The following is a 27789-nucleotide window of genomic DNA, read 5'->3' as shown; positions in this document are numbered from 1 at the left end:
TATATTATCTATAAAATGTGATATATACTATTATCTATAATATGCTACATATTATATACTATATATTATCTACAATATACTATACATTATATACATATATTATCAATATGCTATATATTATATACATTATATATAACATACTATATATTATATACAATATACTATATATCATCTATAACATGCTATATAGTATGTACTATATTACCTATAAAATGCTATATATTACTATATGTTATAGATGTTATATATTATATACAATACACTATATATAATATACTATATATTATATACAATACACTATATAGAAATTACTATATATCATATACACTATACTATATATAAAATATACTATATATCATATATAACATGCTATATATTATATACTATTCTACCTATAAAATGCTATATGTTATATACTATATATTATCTATAATATGCTATATATTATATACAAGATATTACATATAATATACTATATATTCTATACAATATATTATATAAAATATACTACATATATAAATATACTATATATTATATATACTATATAATATAAAATATACTATATTATATATACTATATATTATATAAAATATACTATATTATATATACTATATATTATATAAAATATACTACATATTATATATACTATATATTACATAAAATATATGACATACTGTATATTATATAAAATATACTATATATTATATATACTATATATTATATATATTTTTTGAGACAGAGTCTCACTCTGTCGCCCAGGCTAGAGTGCAGTGGCACAGTCTCAGCTCACTGTAGCCTCCACCTCCCAGGTGCAAGTGATGCTCCTTCCTTAGCCTCCCAAGTAGCTAAGATTACAGGCAGACACCCCCACGCCCAGCTAATTTTTTGTATTTTTAATAGAGATGGGTTTCATCATGTTGCCCAGCCTGGTCTTGAACTCCTGACCTCAAGTGATCTGCCCACCTTGGCCTCCCAAAGTGCTGAGATTACAGGTGTGAGCCACCATGTCCAGCCTCAATGAAAACATATTAATTAGCATAGCAAAACAATGTTGCTTGCAGAGGGTTCCAACAGCCTTAATAGACATTCTCATCCACCTCTTCATGATTACTGTGCAGAGCACAGGAATCTAGCCTGTTGTGCTGGCAAGGTTCTCAGAACACAAAGAACACAGCAGTTCTTTCTGATGGTTCCAACACACCTCCTCCTTGTTTGCTTTGTGAAGTCCATACTCTGCAATATGGTAGCTGTGAGTCCCTTTTGTGTCATCTGCTTTCTGATTTATGGATCAATGAAGAGAAGTGTCCTTAGGTCAGGCTGCTGGTGTGAAGCATGCCCTGGAGGTCTGATATCCACTCTCCCTTACACTTTTCTAATATGGCAGGAATTCCATCCATGGTAACTCAAAAGACTGATCTTAAGAAGTTTTTGGGTTCAGCTAGAGTTCAGCCTAGTTCAGCTGGACTTCATGTTTATATAGTGTTTACATTTTATCAGAGGTTTTTATTTACATTGTCTCAACTGGTAATGCTTTATATACATTATGATTTTCAACTTTTGTTCTTGACGAACTTGCTGTTTCATTGGCTTTTAGTTTTTTCCTGATTCTTACAAGGAATTAAGTTATTGGATAGAATGTTCTTAATTTTAATATTTCTCCCATTACTTAAAAACAACTGTTGGTGTCTAATCTTATGGTTTCTACACTACACTAGAATCTGGTATAAGCTAGTTATCTGATTTAGCATCAAATTATAATTTTCATTATTTTAAGTTTAATTTTTCCATATTTCACAATGTTCAGAAAAGAATGCTGTAACTTCCAGGTGCTTTGCCATTGCAAGAAATCTGAGTGTCACTGATATAATGATCCATTGTAAGCAACCAAATAAATGATTGGGAAGTAGATCGTTGTTTAATAAATGCTATTGGAACAATTTAATAGCAATATGCAAAAATATAGCTTAAATACAGACATATTAACATTTATCCTATATACAGGGTACTTTGCTGGATTTTGTGGAAAATTCAAAGAGAAATAAGACAAAGTCCCTGTTTTCAATCTAGTAGAGGATGCTGTCTTAAGATGCTAGGTGATTAGTGATTTCTTCAAAGCTGTTTAAGCTAGTGCTGTTGGACTCAAATTGTTTAGTTTTTAAAATTCTAAATCCTTTACTCTTCTCAATATATTTCTTGATTCTCACAGGTCACAATAAATTCTAGATGAGTTATATAGTTGAGAATTTTAAACATCTCCAAAAAACTTTAGAAAGAAATGAAATAGACTCTCTCAGCTGTATAAGAAAATGTTAGTGACACACATGGGTTTAATTATATTAAAGTAAAACGTTCCATATGATGGACAGTAACAAAACTAAGATGAAAGGAAGTACAACAGAAAGATAAAAACAATTAAAAGATATATACCCATAAAAGTTACATCCATAATGTGGAAAGGCTGAGGCAAGAGACAGAGAAATATAGTTAGAAAACGAGATACTGAAAAATGTTGAACTATCCTGACAAACAGCTTCAATTTAACAATTACTACTGCTTCTCTATTAAATCATACACCAAAAGGTTGAAAGACAATGTGGTAGGGGCCCCAGAGAAACAGCAGAGTCCATAGGTTCCCTGCCTCCTGAAGTGCAACTTGGCAATAAACCGAGCTGGCCGGGTGCGGTGGCTCACACCTGTAATCCCAACACTTTGGGAGGCCTAGGTGGGTGGACTGCTTGAGCTCAGGAGTTGGAGAGCAGCCCAGGCAACATGGCGAAGTCCCATCTCTACAAAAAATTAGCCAGGCATATTGGCATGCACCTGTGGTCCCAAGTACTCCAGAGGCTGAGAAAGGAGGATCCCTTGAGTTCAGGAGAGGGAGGTTGCAGTGAGCCAAGACTGTGCCTCTGCACTCCAGCCTGGGTAATAGAGTGACACTTGGTCTCCAAAAAAAAAAAAAAAAACTAAAACAAAACAGAAAAACCCCCCAGAACTAAGCAACTTGTTCCAAGGAATATGTTGCAATGAAGTCAACCAAAAGAAAAAGAAACAATTTGTATGAAGACAGACATAATAACACTTTTTATAGCAGAAAAAAGCTAGAAACATGATACATATTTAATTGAGAAGAAATTAACTCAGATATAAAAACTGTTGAGTCACTGACAAAGCAGTGATAAATGTGTATGATGTTGACAGAAGAAAATTCAAAACTTGGAAAAAGAAGTAAAATACAAAATAACATACAGCACATTGACTAAATCTATGCATGTATATGCATTGAGAAGTTTATCATAATTTTTCCCTTGAAAATTTAAATATTAAAAAGTCAAAAAGGCACATAGTACCAAAATTGTTAGTTCTTTGCATATATGAAGAAAGTATAACCAAAAAAGGCTAAATTCGTAAGTGGCAGAGTGAAAACTTGAACCCTGTCTTTTGACTTTTGGGCCAGTCAGTTTGCATTAAGATATAAAACAATATGGTTATGGGATAGTTACCTAATTCATTGGATTAGTTTATGTAGAGAAACTGGGCAACTCAAGTTTGAACATTCACTTTTTTTTGAGACAGAGTCTTGCTCTGTTGCCCAGACTGGAGTGCAGTGCCACGATCTTGGCTCACTGCAACCTCCACCACCAGGGTTCAAGCAATTCTCCTCCCTCAGTCTGTTGAGTAGCTGGGATTGCAGGCGCCCACCACTGTGCCTGGCTAATGTTTTGTATTTTGAGTAGAGATGGGATTTCACCATTTTGGCCAGGCTGGTGTTGAACTCCTGACTTCAAGCAACCCACTTGCCTTGGCTTCCTAAAGTGCTGGGATTACAGGCACGAGCCACTGCGTCCAGCCTGAATATTCACATTAAATGTGAGTTTTTACTTTGAGGATCATAATGCTCATATTCTGAAAGTGGCTTGTTACTACCTTGCATAGATGCCTGTGAGACAAACCAAACTCTCCACTTTGTTGTACATTGGCGACTACCTCCTTACTGTGCTTTTAAAGGTATATTATGTTATGAACACCAGTTTGCATTTAAAATAGGTCTCTTTCCTTTTCAAGAATCTTTGCACATCCCCCCAGCCCCCGCCCTGCACCTTCTGATTTCATATTTTAGATCTTTAACACATCTTTCTCTTCTGAATTGTTATAGAATTTTATAATAAACTGGAGCTAAATCTGTCAGAAAATGGAGGAAATCTGGATAGCATTTCAGGAGCACTGGCAAATGCATACTCCTTACTTCCTAATCCCAAACCGGCACATTGGTCTGCACACGTGCCCAAGTCCTTGGTGAGAGATAAATAGCTGAATTCAGTCAATCTGTCACATAACTTCAAACAATTGGTTTGTAAATTTAATTTTTCTTTCCTCTTTATTGACCGTGCAGGTATATTCAAGCTAAAGTTGCTAGATAAAATGGAGGACATGGCCGGGTGTGGTGGCTCAGCCAGGTGCAGTGGCTCATGCCTGTAATCCCAGCACTTTGGGAGGCTGAGATGGGCGGATGGCCTGAAGTCAGGAGTTCGAGACCAGCCTGGCCAAAACGGTGAACCCCTGTCTCTACTTAAAATACAAAAATTAGCTGGGTATGGTGGTATGCACCTGTAATCCCAGCTACTTGGGAGGCTGAGGAAGGAGAATCACTTGAACCCGGGAGGCAGAGGTTGCAGTGAGCCGATATCGCGCCATTGCACTCCAGCCTGGGTGACGAGTGAGACACACAGTTAGATTTGAATTTCAGATAAACAACCAATAATTCTTTATTACATCCATGAAATATTTGACATATTTATGTTAAAAAATGATTGGTTATTTATCTGAGATTCAAATCTAGCTGAGTGTGCTGCATTGTTATTTGTTAAATCTGGCAACCCAAGCCGGGCGCGGTGGCTCAAGCCTGTAATCCCAGCACTTTGGGAGGCCGAGACGGGCGGATCACGAGGTCAGGAGATCGAGACCATCCTGGCTAACACAGTGAAACCCCGTCTCTACTAAAAAATACAAAAAACTAGCCGGGCGAGGTGGCGGGCGCCTATAGTTCCAGCCACCCTTGGAAGGCTGAGGCAGGAGAATGGCGTAAACCCGGGAGCCAGAGCTTGCAGTGAGCTGAGATCCGGCCACTGCACTCCAGCCTGGGCGCCAGACTCCGTCTCAAAAAAAAAAAAAAAAAAAAAAAAAATCTGGCAACCCTAATTCATGCACAGTTGTAAGTCACAAATGAGGCTTTTGTCTTCTTCCAAGGTTTCAGAGATGAAGAAAATGTCTTCTTCTACTCCATTTGACTTGCTGAGTTGCAGCTATTTTGGCTACAAATGCCCCCTCCTACACTGTCCCCTAAAACTTAATGTTTCAGTTTTCATCACCTGCTACAGATGTGCCAGTTCTGGTAAATTTCCTAGCAAGATTGAAGGAAGGGAAGGACAACTCCAAGGAAGGGCAGGATGGGGCATGCAGCCCATGTATTCCCCAGCTTGGTGGGCAGAATGGGTTCTTGGCTCCTGAGGAATGGGCAAGCAATGCACAGGGGTCCTAGGAAGAAAGGGAGAGAATATCCTGGGAGAGCCATAGTCCCTGGCACCCTTCTGTGGCCCCTCATCAGGCATAGATACTTTCTGAGCAGTGTGATTGCTGATCTGATTGCCATTTTGTGGATGAGGTGTTCTCAGGTTCATTTGCCAAATGAAACATCCCCTTTAAGCAAACAGAGTGTTCAGTGTTCTAGATTTACAGATGGCAAATCCTATATGAGGTTATAAGCTATACCCCTGGGGCATTTAAATAGGATTAGAGTTGTGCAATTAATTTACAGGGCTCTGCCAACTCTGTGCATAAAGGGAGGTGCGTCACTCCTCTGACCAAGGTTCTCAGGGTATTTGGAGGTGACAGTAACCCAGCTGTCAGCTCGACAGTCTTTCTCTTCAATGAGGGTTGACCATGTGCATGGAACTCCAGTGGATACTCCCATGAAATAGCTTCTGAAGACGTGACCTGTCTTTTCTAGTTCTGTGTCTCTTCCCCTAACCATTTCATTTTTATATAGCAACTCTTGTTTTGCAAAGTACTTTTTATTCATCTCATTTTAGGAAGGCCGAATAACCCTAAAGAGATAACAGAGGCATAGTGAGACTAAGTGATTATACAGTTAGAGGCAAAGCCCAAATGAGAGTTCAGGTTTTTCAAATCCAACTGAGAGTATTTTTTTTCACATGATACCAGTTGTTCAACTTTTAAAATACTAATGCCCAGGTCAAGGCCTGGACATCATTTTTTTTTTTTTTTTAATCTCTTTAGGTGGTTCTAATGTGTAGTCAGCGTTAAGAACCACTGTGCTTGACCATATTAAATCTTTCCTTCCCAATAAGAACCATATCACCAGAAAGTCTACCAATAATCTACATCACCTTAGAAATGAAGAAATGAATTGTAATCCCCTTGCCCCTCATATGCCTTGAGGCATGGACTATTTCAGGGATGCTCAGAGCCTAACAGATCCTCAGGTTATTGGAGACAGGGAATTATGCCCGGGTGGCTCAGATTTCCAAATTTAAGTCATGTCACGGAGGATAATTCTCTGTGGTCTGGCTCCTTGCTTTTATATCTGAGAGGTCTGAGGCCCAAGGAGCTTAGGCCCCTAAGCTGTAACTCAGGATTCTTGATTCAAAATCTGAGGGCCTAGGCCATGGCCTCTATTATGATGCTTGTACTTTTGCTGAGACGTTTTCGTAAGTTTTCACTTCACCAAGTCTAACTGCAGGAGGAACTAAGGAATTCAGTGGGCTTTTGTAAAACACATACACACACAACCAGAAAGAGAGATTTTCTCCTGGGGTGCATGTAATTCAGATCCTGCTTTTTAAGATGAAAGGAAAGCTACAAATTTTCCCACTTGCCATGTTATGTCATGAACAATCTTCTTCAAAATTGCAAAACTGCTACAAAGAAAACATCCCTGAGTTAAATTAGTGCCTGTGGAAGATGCTGGAGTTATAAATTGTCTATGTGGAATTTTCTACTTATTAGTTAAGGAGGTGGCAATAACTTCCCCTGAAAGCAATAGCTCGGGGCCCGGCACACTCTCAACAAATGATGAATGAATGAAGAATGAATGAATGAATGAATACTGACTATTCACCATTCTCGTTAAGATCTCTTCCATCTATGTTGCCTATTCTTTGGTTCTGACTGTTAATTGGGATGTTTTTGTCCAGGCTTCCAATAGGAAGAGGGTCTTTCCTATCCTGGGATACCTCTGGGGAAACCGTCCGAGATGTTTCAAAGAGGTAGACGAAATCAGTCTCTAAAAGCAAAGTTCCTTAGTATTTTTATTACTGTCCTTTCAATATCTTTATAGAAATATGTATTTTTTTAATTAAAAAAATTCATTCATTCATTTAATTTAGGTTGTAGCTTCCCCCCCTTAACAATAAAGTCATAAATATTTTTCCATTCTATTAGGCAACTTTTGAAATAGTGTGTTTCTTTTAGAGTTACTTTTTGAAAAGGTAATAAATGAACCTAATGTTCAAATAACTTAAGCAGTGAAAAGTTTGACTTTTTTCCACACCCAATCTCATTCCCACAATAGTAGTAACTGCTGAGACAAGTTTCCAGAGAGATCTTCCAGAGATAGTTTAAATGGCATCATTTCTAATGGTTGCATGGTATTTCATTTTATGGATGAATCATGATTAATTTATATAACTTCCTATTTTGGGCATAGAAGTTGTTTCCAATGTTTTTCTATAATAACAGTGCTTTGAGGAACATATAGTTTGGTCTTTGACAAATGCTCATTATTCCTTAGGATAAATTTCTAAAAGAAGAATTACTGGCCAAAGGTATGAATCTTTTAAAAACTTACGATTTTTCTTTTTCAATTGCCATCCAGAAAGCGTGCAGCAAAATACACTTCTACCACCTGTACCTATATCACCCATTTAAGCAGGCCTTCACCAGCATGAGATGGTTCTTAAGAAAAAGTCTGACAATATAATAGGTGCAAAAATAACACCTCATTTATGTTTCTATTTGCATGTCATTGATTATTTGAAAGGGGTAAATGTTCCCTACCCTCCCAGTTTGTTAGCCATTTGTGTTTCAGGATTCCTCTACAGTTGGAAATAGCAGCAAAGTTCATAGGTCCTGGGTGGATATAAAGTGGATGGAACAGGTTGTTGTCAGTCTGCTGGTGTAGGATGGTAGATGAGCAGTCCCCTTGGCTAACAGGTGTGCGTATGCCTATTTTAAAAATTAGCATGTTGTAGGGGAATATTTCTCAAGCTTTTGCCACATACCTACCTATTAGGCATTTTTCACTATATTCACTTGTACTATTTATTATTTAATATTTTAAAAATTCAACTGATTTTTTTTGCTTAAATACATTTCTTTAAAACTGGAACTTCATTCACCACTGTAAATGGAAAACGTGTCGTTTGCCATAAATAGAAGCGAACTATGTAGTAAATACAATGAAAATGAAACAATATCATCACAGTTGTGCTAGATTCCATTTCCTATAGAAGGTTCTGGGTTTCTTAAAAGGTTTGTTAAAAAGACAGATGAGTAAATGTGAGAGGAATTTAAGACATACTAGCACCACTAAGACTTTCTCCTTAGAGTAATCTGGAGGATTCAAACTGAGAATTGAAAAAAGAGTAACTTTCTTTTACATAAGAAATTATGTAAAAGAATTATGTTATTTAATGTCACATCAACACATTATCAAAAGTCAACTTGGTGGCCACCAGTGGCCCATGTCCCACACTTTGAGAAACGTGTGTTGGGGTGGGAATCTGAAGTCAGAAAAACTGGAGTATGATAACCTCAGCACTTATTAGAGGCCTTCACCTGGGAATGATGACCCCTTTCTTGTAGGGTTGTAGTGAGAATGACAGATAATATATGAAAAGATAAAACATGGTGCCAGAGGCATTAGCAGGTGCTGCGAAGGGGCTGCTGTATTTCTTGTTATACTGGAGTGGTTCTCCACCCTGGATGCATATTAGAATCATCTGAAGGGCTTTTTAAAAATACAGATACCATGACCTCGCCCCTGGAGATCCTAATTTAATTGGTCAGGGGTAGGGTTCTGGTATTGTTAGTTGTTTAAAACAAAGTTCCTCCTCCTTCCCAGTGATTTTAATTTGTAGCCAGGGTTGGAAAAACCATGGATTTAACCCTTTCCTAAGAGCTTAGATCAATTCTGATTAGCTATGTGCCATTTTGAAAAGCTGGCATAGGCTCAGGGAAGTATTCACTGGACAAAAGGAATTTTGGATGGGGGACGCTCTAGGCACCATCAGGCATTTGCTTTGCTCTGGAAGCTGCATCAAATGGCTTGAGCCCAAAGCAGACATAAGGGCTCCTTATTTCCCTGTATGCTGGGAAAATCATATTTCTCTTATTCCAAGAGAACAATTTTGCTGACCGTGGAAATACTATCTCTGGTTTCCAGAGGTACAGTGCTCTTCAGTGCTCTTCTGGAAGTTGTGGTATGAAGAAATGACAAAGCCAAAAAGCCATTCTGACCTAGGGAGACTCTCTTTAAGCGAAATATAAATATAGGGCAAAAACTCTGTGGTCCCAGGGGGGTTGGATCCAGGGGAAAATGTTTAAAAGGCAAACATTTAGAACGAATTATACAGCTTCAGCAATGGTTTGCTATTGGCTTGCTTTTTTGTTTTGCTTTGTGTAATGCTCAGAATATCTGCATCATGTAGCATCTTTCTATTTTTTAGCAGTCTTTAAGCTCTTTTATTCTGAGGCCCAAGAATATTCTCATCCACCACGTGCTTTCACGTGGAGATGACTGACTTCATCTTTGACAATGGCAGTTCCCTAACCTCAATCCAGCACGGGAGCAGGAATTAAGGCGAAAATGGCCACCGAAACTGCACCCAGTGGGAAAACAGCATTAACTCAGCTTTTAAAAAAGTGTCAACCTGAAAAATCCAAGACCTAGATCTGATGCTTAGTGGACCCACAATGCCAGGCAGCAGTCTGGGAGATGTCATTTCTGGAGCTTCTAATGAGATGCAAATCACCTGGTGAACTACTGGGGAGCTGGGAAACAATGTCCTGGGTAAAAGCAGATAAAAATGGAATGAAAGAATTTCTTTGAAGATTGGAATGACATTTTAAGTGCTTGAGGATATGGGACACCAGATAGTGCTGGTTTTACTAAACTAATTGTGACGGGGTCTTTGATTCCCTGCAGCAGGGGACCCCGGGGCACTCGTCCCCAGCTCTGCCTCACTCTTTGAGGAGCTGGTTCCAGTTCTACTGTGAGTGTGCAAGGGGCTGGTCAGCTGTAGCAAAACCAGCGCTGGACATGGGGGAATCAGAAGACCTGGGCATACGTAGTTCAAGTTCTGACAGATATTGGTATGTGCCCTTAAGTGAATCCCTTACCCCTCTGCTGCCATGTTTTATGTGTAAAATGATAAAGAGAGGGTTGGACTGAGGTAGTAATTTTTAATGGAGGACATTGGTGTGGCAAATTACACATGTGCTGGCCTGAAGATTCTGAGCTGCTCTCCTTGGAGTCACATTCTTTCCCAGTGTGTGAACATCTGTGTGCAGTGAGGGACATGCCTCATGGGGATCTGTTGCCTGAAGCCAGTGTGAAGGCAGGAAAAGGGTAAGAACCATTAGCCCAGAGGCCCTTTAAAGTCCCTTCCAACTTTAAGATGCTATACCTCCAGAGTAATCGCCACTTAACCTCTTGGAGCCTCATCTGTGAAACTGACATAAATGCTTTTGCTTTTCAGCTTGTTGGAATTTAAAGGCGACCAATCAAAATGCATTTAGGCTTCAAAGGAAAAAGTTCTCCATAAATACACCAGAATTTCATTCTAACACGATTCATTTATCCAAAGAGCAAAGCTACACAACGTAGGTTCCTCTGAACCACTTTCCGGGTCATTTGGTTACTGATGGGCTAAAAGACATCGTTAAAACCTCACCTACTCAGCCTTTGACCAGCTGTGAGCAAAACCTGCAGAGTATAGATTAATATTGCACAGCTGTACAAATACCCACCCAGGTCCATAAATTATAAAATATTTTTACACATACAGAGGGCAGTCATTAGTATGAGTGACATGATTTGGGGGAGGTTATAGCTACAAATGTCTGGCAGGTGTGTGTGTGTGTGTGTGAGACAGAGAGAGAGAGAGATTGAGCAGAAATAGAAAAGAATGTGAGTAGTAGACCAAAATAAAATCACAAATGTAATTTTTATCTTGCATTTAATTAATAAGATGTAAAAATGAAATCAATGAAGTATTAGTGGTGAGAACTTCAGTTGTTATTCTTTCAGTCTTCGTCTTCAAAAAAGCCAAGAAAATAGTAAGTATCTGAGAGAAGCAAAGGTTAAATAGAAAGGTATGTTTTGGTTATTTTACTAATTTCTGCTGAATTTTGGAATAAATTTCTGAAGTCCATTATAAAATCAATTTGGTCCAACTATCCAGTAAACGTTAAGACATTTATACAAGTAGGGCAGCACAAAGCTTTCAGTTCTCTGCTCCAATCAAGAATTTAAATTTCAGTTCTTCAGGGTCACAGAGAATTACTAAATTTCTTTGCCTTGTTTTACAATCCTCCAATATGAGATTAGTTAAAAATCTGTTATGGAAACAATGCATAAAATGATGACTTCTCATGCACTCCCTGACCTAAGGAGGTTGCAAGAGATCTGAATTTCTCCACTTGACTCAAGATTTCTCAACAAATTAGCATCAGCAGCTTTTCCCCCTCCTTTTAAATATCGCTATACTCAGGCAGGGTGCGGTGACTCACACCTGTAATCCCAGCAATTTGGGAGGCTGAGGCGGGTGGATCACTTGAGGCCAAGAGTTTGAGACCAGCCTGTCCAACATAGCGAAACGCTGTCTCTACTAAAAATACAAAAAAAGTAGCCAGGCCTTGTGGCATATGCCTGTAATCCCAGCTACTCGGGAGGGTGAGGCAGGAGAATCGCTTGAATCTGGGAGGCAGAGGTTGCAGTGAGTCAAGATCAGGCCACTGCACTCCAGCCTGGGCGGCAGAGTGATACTCCATCTCAAAACAAAACAAAACAAGAAAAGCCACACACACGAAGAACCCTACACTCTGAGTGACCTACCTGATCAGTATAGCGATAAGCACCTTCCTATATGTCATAAAAAACAAACCAAGGTAAATGGTCACAGCTGTTGCTAACATAGCTGAAAAATGGGTATCTCCTGTGTTATGCAAGTGATATTTTGGCCTTCACAAGGAAATTATTGCCTGCACACACACACACACACACAAAAGCAAATGCTCTGGCCATGAAGTTTGACCAAACTAAAAGATAGTTCCAGTGCAATGTAATTTTAAGTTTCCAAACGAACATATTCCAGGAAGCTCATATCAGTGGTCCTCAGCTCTTGACCCCTGAAAGAACATTCTTTCAGGGACTTGGTTGTCTTGGTTTAGTCAAATGAAATATTAACAATCAGAAACCCGGCAGCATTTATCTGACAATATAGAGAAAATCATATAAACATGAGCTCTCCACTGGAATGATCTTGGACATCCGTGATGGCACCGGGAAACGCGCCACTATCTCTGAAAGGGTTGGAGGCTCTGGCTGACTTGGCACCATCCCACTTCCAGCTCTCACGGCCTCTCATCCTGCATGAGATGGGGACCCAGCAGAGAGGGGTTAAATGGGTTGAGAAGCCAGTCCAGCCAGGGGTCATTAGCAATCAAGGACCAGCATTAAAAGGCAGCAGGAGACTAAGGGTCTCTGACAGGCCTGGCTCCAGGCACCATCTGGAAGGAAAGAGGCTGTCAAAGCTGGATTGAAAAAAAAAAAAAAAAAAAAAAAAAAAGAACTTCATGGAGATCTTTTCTTTTCAATAACATAACACAAATGGTTTATTTCCAATGTGGTTGCTTCCCTGGAAGTTAGATTATTTTCAAAGTGGTCTGTTTCTGAGAGTGGGGCCAGGCAGTCACATTTCCAGGCCCATTTCTGGCCATGATGAACCAGTTATTGGCAACTGGGTTGGGACCAGCCCAAGACCAAGTGTATGGTCAACAAACCCTTATACTTTCATAGTGGCGAGAGAGCATAACACACATGCTTCATAATAAGGTAACTGGAATATGTCAGATCTAAAGTATGGGGCATGGCTCATATCCAATAATGCATTAATCATATTCCACACACTACAATATGATCTGCGACTAAAAAGGAAAAAACAGACAGCTTTGCTTAACCTGTGTTCAAGCTGATCATCTAAGTTGTGATTTTTGACACAACTTAAAAAATTTTAAAACAAGCCTGGGCTCACTTTCTAAGGTAATTTGTACAAGGAAATGACAGTCAGAGGTGTTGCATATTGCATATATGTGGTTACCAACTTGGTTTACATTACTGATTAAATTAATTTTCTCTCTTTTTTAGACATTTGGATATCTCCTCCTCCTTCCCCTTATCTATAAATATGTAAGAAAGAAAACATTATATATATATATATATAAAATACTTTAAGTTCTAGGGTACATGTGCACAACATGCAGGTTTGTCACATATTAATACATGTGTTGGTTTGCTGCACCCATTAACTCGTCATTTACGTGAGGTATTTCTCCTAATGCTATCCCTCCCCTCTCCCCCCACCCCATGACAGACCCTGGGGTATGATGTTCCCCATCCTGTGTCCAAGTGTTCTCATTGTTCAGTTCCCACCTATGAGTGAGAACATGTGGTGTTTGGTTTTCTGTCCTTGCCATAGTTTGCCCAGAATTACGGTTTCCAGCTACACATCCATGTCCCTACAAAGGACATGAACTTATCCTTTTTTATGGCTACATAGTATTCCATGGTGTATATGTGCCATATTTTCTTAATCCAGTCTATCATTGATGGACACTTGGGTTGGTTCCAAGTCTTTGCTATTGTGAATATTGCCACAATAAACATATGTGTGCATGTGTCTTTATAGTAGCATGATTTATAATCCTTTAGGTATATACCCAGTAATGGGATCACCATGTCAAATGGTATTTCTAGTTCTAGATCCTTGAGGAATCGGCACACTATCTTCCACAATGGTTGAACTAGTTTACAGTCCCACCAACAGTGTAAAAGTGTTCCTATTTCTCCACATCCTCTCCAGCACTTGTTGTTTCCTGACTTTTTAATGATTGCCATTCTAACTGGTGTGAGATGGTATCTCATTGTGGTTTTGATTTGCATTTCTCTGATGACCAGTGATGATAAGCATTTTTTCATGTGTCTGTTGGCTGCATAAATGTCTTCTTTTGAAAAGTGTCTGTTCATCTCCTTTGCCCACTTTTTGATGGGGTTTTTTCTTGTAAATTTGTTTAAGTTCTTTGTAGATTCTGGATATTAGCCCTTTGTCAGATGGGTAAATTGCAAAAATTTTCTCCCATTCTGTAGGTTGCCTATTCACTCTGATGGTAGTTTCTTTTGCTGTGCAGAAGCTCTTTAGTTTAAGTAGATTCCATTTTCTATTTTGGCTTTTGTTGCCATTGCTTTTGGTGTTTTAGACATGAAGTTCTTGCCTATGCCTATGTCCTGAATGGTATTGCCTAGGTTTTCTTCTAGGGTTTTTATGGTTTTAGGTCTAACATTTAAGTCTTTAATCCATCCTGAATTAATTTTGTATAAGGCATAAGGAAGGGATCCAGTTTCAGCTTTCTACATATGGTTAGCCAGTTTTCCCAGTACCATTTATTAAATAGGGAATCCTTTCCCCATTGCTTGTTTTTGTCAGGTTTGTCAAAGATCAGATGGTTGTAGATGTATAGTGCTATTTCTGAGGCCTCTGTTCTGTTCCATTGGTCTATATTTCTGTTTTGGTACCAGTACCATGCTGTTTTGGTTAATGTAGACTTGTAGTATAGTTTGAAGTCAGGTAGCATGATGCCTCCAGCTTTGTTCTTTTGGCTTAGGTTTATCTTGGCAATGCAGGCTCTTTTTTGGTTCCATATGAACTTTAAAGTAGTTTTTTCTAATTCTATGAAGAAAGTCATTGGTAGCTTGATAGGGATGACACTGAATCTATAAATTACCTTGGGCAGTATGGCCATTTTCACAATATTGATTCTTCCTATCCATGAGCATGGAATGTTCTTCCATGTGTGTCCTCTTTCGTTGAGCAGTGATTTGTAGTTCTCCTTGAAGAGGTCCTTCATATCTCTTCTAAGTTGGATTCCTAGATATTTCATTCTCTTTGTAGCAATTGTAAATGGGAGTTCACTCATGATCTGGCTCTCTGTCTGTTATTGTTGTATAAGAATGCTTGTGATTTTTTCACATTGATTTTGTATCCTGAGACTTTGCTGAAGTTACTTACCAGCTTAAGGAGATTTTGGGCTGAGAGGATGGGGTTTTCTAAATATACAATCATGTCATCTGCAAACTGGGACAATTTGACTTCCTCTTTTCCTAATTGAATACCCTTTATGTCTTTCTCTTGCCTGATTGCCCTGACCAGAACTTCCAACACTATGTTGAATAGGAGTGGTGAGAGAGGGCATCCCTGTTCCAATTTTCAAAGGGAATGCTTCCAGTTTTTGCCCATTCAGCATGATACTGGTTGTGGGTTTGTCATAAATAGCTTGTATTATTTTGAGATACATTCCATCAATACCTAGTTTATTGAGAGTTTTTAGCATGAAGGGCTGTTGAATTTTATCGAAGGCCTTTTCTGCATCTGTTGAGATAATCATGTGGTTTTTGTCTTTGGTTCTGTTTATGTGATGGATTGCATTTATGGATTTGCGTATGTTGAACCAGCCTTGCATCCCAGGGATGAAGCCAACTTGATTTTGGTGGATAAGCCTTTTGATGTGATGCTGGATTCGGTTTGGCAGTATTTTATAGAGGATTTTTGCATCGATGTTCATCAGGGATATTGGTCTAAAATTCTCTTTTTTGTTGTGTCTCTGCCAGGCTTTGGTATCAGGATGATGCTGGCTTCATAAAATGAGTTAGGGAGGATTCCCTCTTTTTCTATTGATTGGAATAGTTTCAGAAGGAATGGTACCAGTTCCTCTTTGTACCTGTGGTAGAATTCCGCTGTGAATCCATCTGGTCCTGGACTTTTTTTGGTTGGTAGGCTATTAATTATTATTATTATTATTATTATTATTATTATTTTTTTTTTTTTTTTGAGACGGAGTCTCGCTCCGTCACCCAGGCTGGAGTGCTGTGGCTGGATCTCAGCTCACTGCAAGCTCCGCCTCCCGGGTTCACGCCATTCTCCTGCCTCAGCCTCCCGGGTAGCTGGGACTACAGGCGCCGCCACCTCGCCCGGCTAGTTTTTTGTAGTTTTTAGTAGAGACGGGGTTTCACCGTGTTAGCCAGGGTGGTCTCGATCTCCTGACCTCGTAATCCGCCCGTCTCGGCCTCCCAAAGTGCTGGGATTACAGGCTTGAGCCACCGCGCCCGGCCCGGCTATTAATTATTGCCTCAATTTCAGAGCCTGTTATTGGTCTATTCAGCAATTCAACTTCTTCCTGGTTTAGTCTTGGGAGGGTGTATGTATCCAGGAATTTATCCATTTCTTCTAGATTTTCTAGTTTATTTGCGTAGAGCTGTTTATAGTATTCTCTGATGGTAGTTTGTATTTCTGTGAGATCGGTGGTGATATTCCCTTTATCATTTTTTATTACATCTATTTGATTCTTCTCTCTTTTCTTTTCTTCTTCTTTATGAGTCTTGCTAGCAGTCTTTCAATTTTGTTGATCTTTTCAAAAAACCAGCTCCTGGATTCATTGATTTTTTTGAAGGGTTTTCTGTGTCTCTGTCTCCTTCAGTTCTGCTCTGATCTTAGTTATTTCTTGCCTTCTGCTAGCTTTTGTATTTGTTTGCTCTTGCTTCTCTAGTTCTTTTAATTGTGATGTTAGGGTGTTGATTTTAGATCTTTCTTGCTTTCTCTTGTGGGCATTTAGTGCTATAAGTTTCCTTCTACACACTGCTTTAAATGTGTCCCAGAGATTCTGGTACATTGTTTCTTCATTCTCATTGGTTTCAAAGAACATCTTTATTTCTGCCTTCATTTTGTTATACCCAGTAGTCATTCAGGAGCAGGTTGTTCAGTTTCCATGTAGTTCTGCGGTTTTGAGTGAGTTTCTTAATCCTGAGTTCTAGTTTGATTGCACTGTGGTCTTAGAGACAGTTTGTTATGATTTCTTTTGTTTTACATTTGCTGAGGAGTGCTTTACTTCCAACTATGTGGTCAATTTTGGAATAAGTGTGACATGGTGCTGAGAAGAATGTATATTCTGTTGATTTGAGGTGGAGAGTTCTGTAGATGTCTATTAGGTCTGCTTGGTACAGAGCTGAGTTCAAGGCCTGGATAACCTTGTTAACCTTCTGTCTCGTTGATCTGTCTAATGTTGACAGTGGGGTGTTAAAGTCTCCCATTATTATTGTGTGGGAGTCTAAGTCTCTTTGTAGGTCTCTAAGGACTTGTATTATGAATCTAGGTGCTCCTGTATTGGGTGCATATATATTTAGGATAGTTAGTTGTTCTTCTTGAATTGATCCCTTTACCATTATGTAATGGCCTTCTTTGCCTCCTTTGATCTTTGTTGGTTTAAAGTCTGTTTTATCAGAGACTAGGATTGCAACCCCTGCTTTTTTTTGCCTTCCATTTTCTTGGTAGATCTTCCTCCATCCCTTTATTTTGAGCCTATGTGTGAGTCTGCACATGAGATGGGTGTCCTGAATACAGCACACTGATGGGTCTTGACTCTTTATCCAATTTGCCAGTCTGTGTCTTTTAATTGGGGTATTTAGCCCGTTTACATTAAAGGTTAATATTGTTATGTGTGAATTTGATCCTGTCATTATGATGTTAGCTGGTTATTTTGCCTGTTAGTTGATGCAGTTTCTTCCTAGCATCGATGGTCTTTACAATTTGGCATGTTTTTGCAGTTCCTGGTACTGATTGTTCCTTTCCATGTTTAGTGCTTCCTTCAGGATCTCTTGTAAAGGCAGGCCTGGTGGTGACAAAATCTCTCGGCATTTGCTTGTCTGTAAAGGATTTTATTTCTTCATCTCTTATGAAGCTTAGTTTGGCTGGATATGAAATTCTGGGTTGAAAATTCTTTTAAGGATGTTGAATATTGGCCCCCACTCTCTTCTGGCTTGTAGTTTCTGCCGAGAGATCTGCTGTTAGTCTGATGGGCTTCCCTTTGTGTATAACCCGACCTTTCTCTCTGGCTGCCCTTAACATTTTTTCCTTCATTTCAACGTTGGTGAATTTGACAATTATGTGTCTTGGGGTTGTTCTTCTCAAGGAGTATCTTTGTGGTGGTCTCTGTATTTCCTGAATTTGAATGTTGGCCTGCCTTGCTAAGTTGGGGAAGCTCTCCTGGAGAATATCCTGAAGAGTGTTTTCCAGCTTGGTTTCATTCTCCCCATCACTTTCAGGTACACCAATCAAACGTAGATTTGGTCTTTTCACATAGTCCCATATTCTTGGAGGCTTTGTTCTTTTTACTCTTTTTTCTCTACATTTCTTTTCTTGCTTCATTTCATTAATTTGATCTTCAATCACTGACACCCTTTCTTCCACTTGATCAAATCGGCTACTGAAGCTTATTCATGCGTCTCGTAGTTCTTGTGCCATGGTTTTCAGCTCCATCAGATCATTTAAGGTCTTCTCTACACTGTTTATGCTAGTTACTCATTTGTCTAATCTTTTTTCAAGGTTTAACTTCGTTGAATGGTTCGAACATCCTCCTTAGCTCGGAGAAGTTTGTTATTACTGACCTTCTGAAGCCTACTTCTGTCAACTCGTCATGACAAATCATTCTCTGTCCTGCTCTGTTCCATTGTTGGCGAGGACCTGCGATCCTTTGGAGGAGAAGAGGTGCTCTGGGTTTTTGAATTTTCAGCTTTTCTGCTCTGGTTTCTCCCCATCTTTGTGGTTTTATCTACCTTTGGTCTTTGATGATGGTGACCTACAGATGGGGTTTTGGTGTGGATGTCCTTTCTGTTGATGCGGATGCTATTCCTTTCTGTTTGTTAGTTTTCCTTCTAACAGTCAGGTCCCTCAGCTGCAGGTCTGTTGGAGTTTGCTGGAGGTCCACTCCAGACCCTGTTTGCCTGGGTATCACTAGTGGGGGCTGCAGAACGGCAAATATTGCAAAACAGCAAATATTGCTGCCTGATCCTTCCTCTGGAGCTTCGTCTCAGAGGGGCACCTGGCTGTATGAGTCAGTCAGCCCCTATTGGGAGGTGTCTCTCAGTTAGGCTACATGGGGGTCAGGGACCCATTTGAGGGGGCAGTCTGTCCATTCTCAGAGCTCAAACACCATGCTGGGAGAACCACTGCTCTCTTCAGACCTGTCAGACAGGGACATTTAATTCTGCAGAAGTTTCTGCTGCCTTTTGTTCATCTATGCCCAGAGGTGGAGTCTACAGAGGCAGGCGGGCCTCTTTGAGCTGCAGTGGGCTCCACCCAGTTTGAGCTTCCTGGCAGCTTTGTTGACCTACTCAAGCCTCAGCAATGGCGGACTCCCCTGCCCCAGTTAGGCTTGCCACCTCACAGTTTGATCTCGGACTAGCAGTAAGCAAGGCTCCGTGGGCATGGGGCCTGCTGAGCCAGGCATGGAATATAATCTCCTGGTGTGCTGTATGCTAAGGCCTTTGGAAAAGCACAGTATTTAGGTGGCAGTGTTCCGATTTTCCTGGTACAGTCTGTCATGGCTTCCCTTAGCTAGGAAAGGGAAATCCCTCGACCCGTTGCGCTTCCCAGGTGAGGTGATGCCCCGCCCTGCTTCTGCCCACCCTCTGTGAGCTGTATCCACTTTCTGACCAGTCCCAATGAGATGAACCAGGTACCTCAGTTGGAAATGCAGAAATCACCTGTCTTCTGCATCGATCACGCTGGGAGGTGTAGACCAGAGCTGTTCGTATTCGGACATCTTGGAATGGAAACTGGATCATTGATATTATAGCTGAGTTCATTAGAGGAATTACATTTCAGTTCATTCTTGTGTGGGTACCTTTTCTTTCTTTTTTTTTTTTTTTTTTTAAGATGGAGTCTCTCTCTCTATTGCCCAGGCTGGAGTGCAGTGGCATGATCTCGGTTAACTACAATCTCTGCCTCCCAGGTTCAAGTGATTCTCCTGTCTCAGCCTCCTGAGTAATTGGGATTATAGGTGTGTGTCACCATGCCCAGTTAATTTTTTGTATTTTAGTAAAGATGGAATTTCACCATGTTGCCCAGGCTGGTCTTGAACTCCTAAGCTCAGGCAATCCACCTGCCTCAGCCTCCCAAAGTGTTAGGATGACAGGCATGAGTCACCGTGCGTGGCCCCTTCTGTGGCTTTTAACATTAGTCTTCAGTATACCCTTAGTTCTGATATAAAAAAGCTAGTACAAGAAAAAGGATTCAGGGTATATTTGTTTTTAGATGGTGATGGTACTTTTCTGATAATTTTATCCTCTGCTAAAATCACCTTCATGAAGCTTTTGGCCAGTTTATAGATGCCTGAGATGGGGGAAAAATAACAGGGAAGATCTAAGGCTCTGTAGCCTCAGATACAGCCTCAGCAGAGGGTGAGTCAGGTGATACTGGCTGCTGATCCAGGAAGTAGGCATCATTTGGAGAGGTAATCAAGGTAGCTGGCAGCCCAGAAGAAATGCAAGATTCTGGGATTGAACCTGGATCATTTTAAATCAACCAATCCTAAACTTTTGACAGTTTATGCCCATAACTGGCCAACCTGTCCAAGACAGTTTATTAATTGGAGGTCCAATTACACAGAACAGAGCTTGTTTAAAAACAGACAAGCAAGTCCCAGAGACAGAACACTGTGGGAATGGATGAATCCTGTCCTTAATGTTCTTTAGTTGGGCACACTCTGATTTTGACCTTTCTCACTGTTCTCACGGAGACTTTTGGTTTTCTTAGGATATAAGTGTGCCTACATAAACATGACACTTGAGTAATGAAAACCTAGACTTGATCAGACTTTATAGGGTTCCTAGGAAAGACTATGGGAAGATTCTTTAAAAAAAATTGTTTGGTAAAAATATCCAAATGTGAAGTCTACTGTCCAATCCTATACTAAAGCTTCACAAAAGATGCTGTATGGACTATTGTTGGTAAAGTGAACTTCTAGGGGGTTTTGATGCCTTTAGTGGCTGTAGGTTTTGTAATCTCAGGGTTTGATTTATAAGAATATAAGAATGTGCATATTTATTTCCTTGCATATTAATGGCATAAGAAACTGTTAACAAGGACTTGGGGTAAGGCTTGTGGGAGGAACGTAGTTTTCACTGTATTCCTTTTGTATTGTTTGAAGTTTTTACTTGCTTTTTAAGCATGTGCATGTATTACTTTATATGATATTTAAAAGTTCTTCTTCTCAGGGCAGAAAATCATTTTGATTCCTTTCTAATTCAAATAAACATTGAAGACATTTTAAAGCAAGACATTGTGCAAGGACTAAGGCACAATTTCTAGTTTCAAGACTGTAGAGTAGGCTAGGGTTAGGAACCTTAACAATTAACCACACTGCAACACTGGAAATTACTGATTTTCTGAACATTAAGTAGTTCAGGCCTTCTTACATGAAAGTTGAAACTTAAGCATTTTTCTTTTGAGAACTATATAAGTAAAGGATGTAAGATTTAGATTCTCAGTATTTAGAAGGGTGGAGCCAATTTAAAGGTAGAAATAGTTGGCTTTTGGCTTTTGAAATGAAGGTCAAGTATAGCCACTGTCGCTGGGCATGGTGGCTCAAGCCTGTAATCCCAGCACTTTGGGAGGCTGAGACGGGTGGATCACGACGTCAGGAGATCAAGACCATCCTGGCTAACATGGTGAAACCCCGTCTCTACTAAAAAATACAAAAAACTAGCTGTGCGACGTGGCGGGCGCCTGTAGTCCCAGCTACTCCGGAGGCTGAGGCAGGAGAATGGCGAATGGCATGAACCTGGGAGGCGGAGCTTGCAGTGAGCTGAGACCTGGCCACTGCACTCCAGCCTGGGTGATAGTGAGACTCCGTCTCAAAAAAAAAAAAAAAAAGAATAGCCACTGTCAGGCCTCTGAGCCCAAGCCAAGCCATCGCATCCCCTGTGACTTGCACGTATACGCCCAGATGGCCTGAAGTAACTGAAGAATCACAAAAGAAGTGAAAAGGCCCTGCCCCACCTTAACTGATGACATTCCACCACAAAAGAAGTGAAAATGACCGGTCTTTGCCTTAAGTGATGACATTACCTTGTGAAATTCCTTTTCCTGCCTCATCCTGGCTCAAAAAGCTCCCCCACTGAGCACCTTGTAACCCCCACTCCTGCCCTCCAGAGAACAAACCCCCTTTGACTGTAATTTTCCTTTACCTACCCAAATCCTATAGAACGGCCCCATCCTATCTCCCTTCGCTGACTCTCTTTTCGGACTCAGCCTGTCTGCACCCAGGTGATTAAAAAGCTTTATTGCTCACACAAAGGCCTGTTTGGTGGTCTCTTCACATGGACGGGCATGACATTTTGGTGCCGTGACTCGGATCGGGGGACCTCCCTTGGGTGATCAGTCCCCTGTCCTTCTGCTCTTTGCTCCATGAGAAAGATCCACCTACGACCTTGGGTCCTCAGACCCACCAGCCCAGGGAACATCTCAGCAATTTTAAATCAGGTAAGCAACCCCTTTTTAACTCTCTTCTCCAACCTCTCTCACTGTCCCACAACCTCGTTCTCCCTTCAATCTTGGCGCCACTCTTCAATCTCTTCCTTCTCTTAGTTTCAATTCCTTTCATTTTCTGGTAGAGACAAAGGAGACACGTTTTATGCATAGACCCAAAACTCCGGTGCTGGTCACGGACTCAGGAAGGCAGCCTTCCCTTGGTGTTTAATCATTGCAGGGACGCCTCTCTGATTACTCACCCACGTTTCAGAGGTGTCTGACCACCCTACAGGGATGCCTGTCTTGGTCCTTCACCTTTAGCGGCAAGCCCCGCTTTTCTGGGGGAGGGGCAAGCACCCTGACCCCTTCTCTCCGTTTCTACCCCTTCTCTGCTTTTCTGGGGGAGGGGCAAAAACCCCTACCTCTTATTTTTGCACCCCAACCTCTTTCTTATTTTTGTGCCCCGACCTCTTATTTTTGCACCCCAGTCCCTTATTTCCGCTCCTCGACCCCTTTCCCGCTTTTTTGGAGAGCAAGAATCCCTGAACTCCTTCTCTCTGTTTCTACTCTCTCTTTTCTCTGGGCTCGCCTCCTTCACTATAGGCAACCTTCCACCCTCCATTCCTCCATCTTCTCCCTTAGCCTGTGTTCTCAAGAACTTAAAACCTCTTCAACTCACACCTGACCTAAAACCTAAATGCCTTATTTTCTTCTACAATTCCGCTTGGCCTCAATACAAACTCAACAGTAGTTCCAAATAGCCAGAAAACAGCACTTCCGATTTTTCCATCCTACAAGACCTAAATAATTCATGATGTAAAATGGGCAAATGGTCTGAGATGCCTGATGTCCAGGCATTCTTTTACACATCAGTTCCCTCCCTAGTCTCTGTTCCCAGTGCAACTCATCCCAAATCTTCCTTCTTTCCCTCCTGTCTGTCCCCTCAGTCCCAACCCCAAGCGTCGCTGAGTCTTTCTAATCTTCCTTTTCTACAGACCCATCCAACCTCTCCCCTCCTCGCAAGGCTGAGCTAGGTCCCAATTTTTCCTCAGCTCCTGCTCCCCCACCCTATAATCCTTTTTTCACCTCCCCTCCTCACACCCCGTCTGGCTGATGGTTTCCTTCCATGACTAGCCCTCCCCCACCTGCCCAGCAATTTCCTCTTAAAAAAGTGGCTAGAGCTAAAGGCATAGTCAAGGTTAATGTTCCTTTTTCTTTATCCGACCCCTCCTAAATCAGTTAGCGTTTAGGTTCTTTTCCATCGAATATGAAAAACTTAGCCTAGTTCATGGCCTGTTCAGCAGCAACCCTGAGACGCTTTTCAGCCCTAGACCCTGAAAGGTCAGAAGGCTGTCTTATTCTTAATATGCATTTTATTTTATTACCCAATCTATCTATTCCCGCCATTAAATAAAACCCCCAAAATTAAATTCCAGCCCTCAAACCCCACAACAGGACTGAATGAACCTCACTTTCAAGGTGTACAATAATAGAGTAGAGGCAGCCAAGTAGCAACTTATTTCTGGGTTGCAATTCCTCGCCTCCACTGAGACAAACCCCAGCCACATCTCCAGCACACAACTCCAAATGCCTGAACCGCAGCTGCCACGGGTTCCTCCAGAACCTCCTCCCCCAGGAGCTTGCTACAAGTGCCGGAAATCTGGCCACTGGGCCAAGGAATGCCCGCAGCCCGGGACTCCTCCTAAGCCGTGTCCCATCTGTGCGGGACCCCACTGGAAATCGGACTGTTCAACTCGCCCGGCAGCCACTCCCAGAGCCCCTGGAGCTCTGGCCCAAGGCTCTCTGACTGACTCCTTCCCAGATCTTCTCGGCTTAGCGGCTGAAGACTGACGCTGCCCCATCGCCTCGGAAGCCTCCTGGACCATCACAGATGCTTTGGGTAACTCTTACAGTGGAGGGTAAATCTGTCCCCTTCTTAATCAATACAGAGGCCACCCACTCCACATTACCTTCTTTTCAAGGGCCTGTTTCCCTTGCCTCCATAACTGTTGTGGGTATTGACGGCCAGGCTTCTAAACCTCTTAAAACTCCCCAACTCTGGTGCCAACTTGGACAACATTCTTTTATGCACTCCTTTTTAGCTATCCCCACCTGCCCAGTTTCCTTATCAGGCCAAGACATTTTAACTAAATTATCTACTTCCCTGACTATTCCTAGGCTACAGCCACACCTTATTGCTGCCTTTTCCCCCAGTTCAAAGCCTCCTTCGCATCCTCCTCTTGTATCCCCCACCCTAACCCGTAAGTATAAGATACCTCTACTCCCTCCTTGGTGACTGATCATACACCCCTTACCATCTCATTAAAACCTAATCACCCTTACCCCACTCAATGCCAATATCCCATCCCATAGCACACTTTGAAAGGATTAAAGCCTGCCTGCTACAGCATGGCCTTTTAAAGCCTGTAAACTCCCCTTACAGTTCCCCATTTTACCTGTCCAAAAACCAGACAAGGCTTACAGGTTAGATCAAGATCTGCACCTTATCAATCAAACTGTCTTGCCTATCCATCCCGTGGTGCCAAACCCATATACTCTGCTACCTTCAGTATCTCCCTCCACAACCCATTATTCTGTTCTGGATCTCAAACATACTTTCTTTACTATTCCTTTACACCCTTCATCCCAGCCTCTCTTCGCTTTCACTTGGACTGACCCTGACACCCATCAGGCTCAGCAAATTACCTAGGCTGTACTGATGCGCAAGGCCTCATGGACAGCCCCCATTACTTCATTCAAGCCCACATTTCTTCCTCATCTGTTACCTATACCAAGGAAAATATCTCCCTCCGGCCTCACAGGCTCATTCTATTCTGTCGTCATTTCATAACCTCTTCCATGTAGGTCACAAGCTGCTAGCCCATCTCCTAGAACCTCTCCTTTCCTTTCCATCATAGAAATCTATCCTCAAGGAGATCACTTCTCAGTGTTCCATCTGCTATTCTACTACCCCTCAGGGATTGTTCAGGCCCCCTCCCTTCCCTACACATAAAGCTGGAGGTTTTGCCCCCACCCAGGACAGGCAAATTGACTCACATGCCTCCAGTCAGGAAAGTAAAATATCTCTTAGTCTGGGTGGACACTTTCACTGGATGGGTAGAGAGGCCTTTCCCACAGGGTCTGAGAAGGCCACCGTGGTCATTTCTTCCCTTCTGTCAGACATAATTCCTCAGTTTGGCCTTCATACCTCTATACAGTCTGATAACGGACCAGCCATTATTAGTCAAATCACCCAAGCAGTTTTTCAGGCTCTTGGTATTCAGTGAACCCTTTATATCCTTTACCGTCCTCAATCTTCAGGAAAGGTAGAACAAACTAATGGTCTTTTAAAAACACACCTCACCAAGCTCAGTCACCAACTTAAAAAGGACTAACAATACTTTTACCACTTTCCCTTCTCAGAATTCAGGCCTGTCCTCAGAATGCTACAGGTTCCAGCCCATTTGAGCTTCTGTGTGGACACTGCTTTTTATTAGGTCCCAGTCTCATTCCATACACCAGACCAACTTGGACTGCACCCCAAAAAACTTGTCATCTCTACTATCTTCTGTCTAATCATACTCCTATTCACCATTCTCAAATACTCATAAATGCCCTGCTCGTGTTTACACTGCCAGTTTACACTGTTTCTCCAAGCTATCACAGCTGATATCTCCTAGTGCTATCCCAAACCACCACTCTAAATTCACTCTTAAAGTAAATAATCTTTGCTAGCAAGACTATGCTGAGCCTCCTTCAGCACTCTCTAATTAGATGTCCTAGGTCCTCCCAATTCTTAGTTCTTTAATATCTGTGTTTTCTACTTCTCTTATACAGACTTTGTGTCTTCCATTTAGTTTTTCAATTCATACAAAACCGCATCCAGGCCATCACCAATCATTCTATGCGACAAATGCTCCTTCTAACAACCCCACAATATTGCCTCTTACCACAAGATCTTCCTTCAGCTTAATCTCTCCCACTCTAGGTTCCCACGCCGCCCCTAATCCCCCTTGAAGCAGCCCGGAGAAACGTCGCCCATTCTCTCTCCATACCCCCCCCCCCCCCAAAAAACTTTTGCCACTCCAACACTTCAACACTATTTTATTTTTCTTATTAATATAAGAAGGCAGGAATGTCAGGCCTCTGAGCCCAAGCCAAGCCATCACATCCCCTGTGACTTGCACCTATAAGCCCAGATGGCCTGAAGTAACTGAAGAATCACAAAAGAAGTGAAAAGGCTCTACCCCGCCTTAACTGATGACATTCCACCACAAAAGAAGTGAAAATGGCCGGTCCTTGCCTTAAGTGATGACATTACCTTGTGAAATTCCTTTTCCTGGCTCATCCTGGCTCAAAAAGCTCCCCCACTGAGCACCTTGTGACCCCGATGACCCCGACTCCTGCCCTCCAGAGAACAACCCCCCTTTGACTGTATTTATTTTTCCTTTACCTACCCAAATCCTATAAAACGGCCCCACCCTTATCTCCCTTCACTGACTCTCTTTTCGGACTCAGCCCGCCTGCACCCAGGTGATTAAAAACCTTTATTGCTCACACAAAGCCTGTTTGGTGGTCTCTTCACACGGAAGCGCATGTCAGCCACCAAGTTGCAAGATTACTTCCTGAGGGTCAGTTGTACGCAAAGCAAATAGGAGGGTAAGATCATCTCCTACATCAAAGGTTCAAAAAAATCTAGCGGATGGGTGGGAAAAATAGGTAAATTGTATGTAATACATGGCAGAGTGTGACATGTGCTCCAAAACAGGTACACAATTCAGATTATAAAGGTCATTTCTAGCTGGGCACAGTGGCTCACACCTGGTGGCTCACGGTGACCCCAGCACTTTGGGAGACTGAGGCAGGTGGATCATTTGAGGTCAGGAGTTTGAGACCGGCCTGACCAACATGGTGAAACACTGTCTCTATTAAAGATAAAAAACAAAAATTAGCTGGGCGTGGTGGCGCGTGTCTGTAGTCCCAGCTACCTGGGAGGCTGAGGCAGAATCACTCGAACCTGGGAGGCAGAGGTTGCACTGAGCCAAGATCATGCCACTGCACTCTAGCCTGGACACAGAGTGAGACTCTTTCCAAAAAAAAAAAAAAAAAATCATTTCCAGTTGGTAATGAGAAA

At 41.4% G+C, this 27789-nt stretch overlaps 1 protein-coding gene across 5 annotated transcripts in view; it reads right to left on the bottom strand.

The window, feature by feature from the left end:
- The window catches only part of MYO3B (myosin IIIB), a 494519-nt gene that overhangs the window by 5928 nt on the left and 460802 nt on the right, over positions 1-27789 (bottom strand). For 2 of the 5 annotated variants that reach the window (XR_002725177.2, XR_002725178.2), the window contains one exon: positions 2428-2458. The exons of the other annotated variants lie outside the window; for them this stretch is intronic. The gene's annotated coding sequence lies outside the window, so the exon portion shown is untranslated. The remainder of the gene's footprint in view (positions 1-2427; positions 2459-27789) is intronic. 5 annotated transcript variants of the gene reach the window in all.

This window comes from Piliocolobus tephrosceles, chromosome 11 (assembly GCF_002776525.5).
Source record: "Piliocolobus tephrosceles isolate RC106 chromosome 11, ASM277652v3, whole genome shotgun sequence".
In the NCBI taxonomy this organism is placed as follows: Eukaryota; Metazoa; Chordata; class Mammalia; order Primates; family Cercopithecidae; genus Piliocolobus; species Piliocolobus tephrosceles.
The sequence above is the reverse complement of the archived record's forward strand: the minus strand, read 5'-3'. Positions and strand labels throughout refer to the sequence as shown.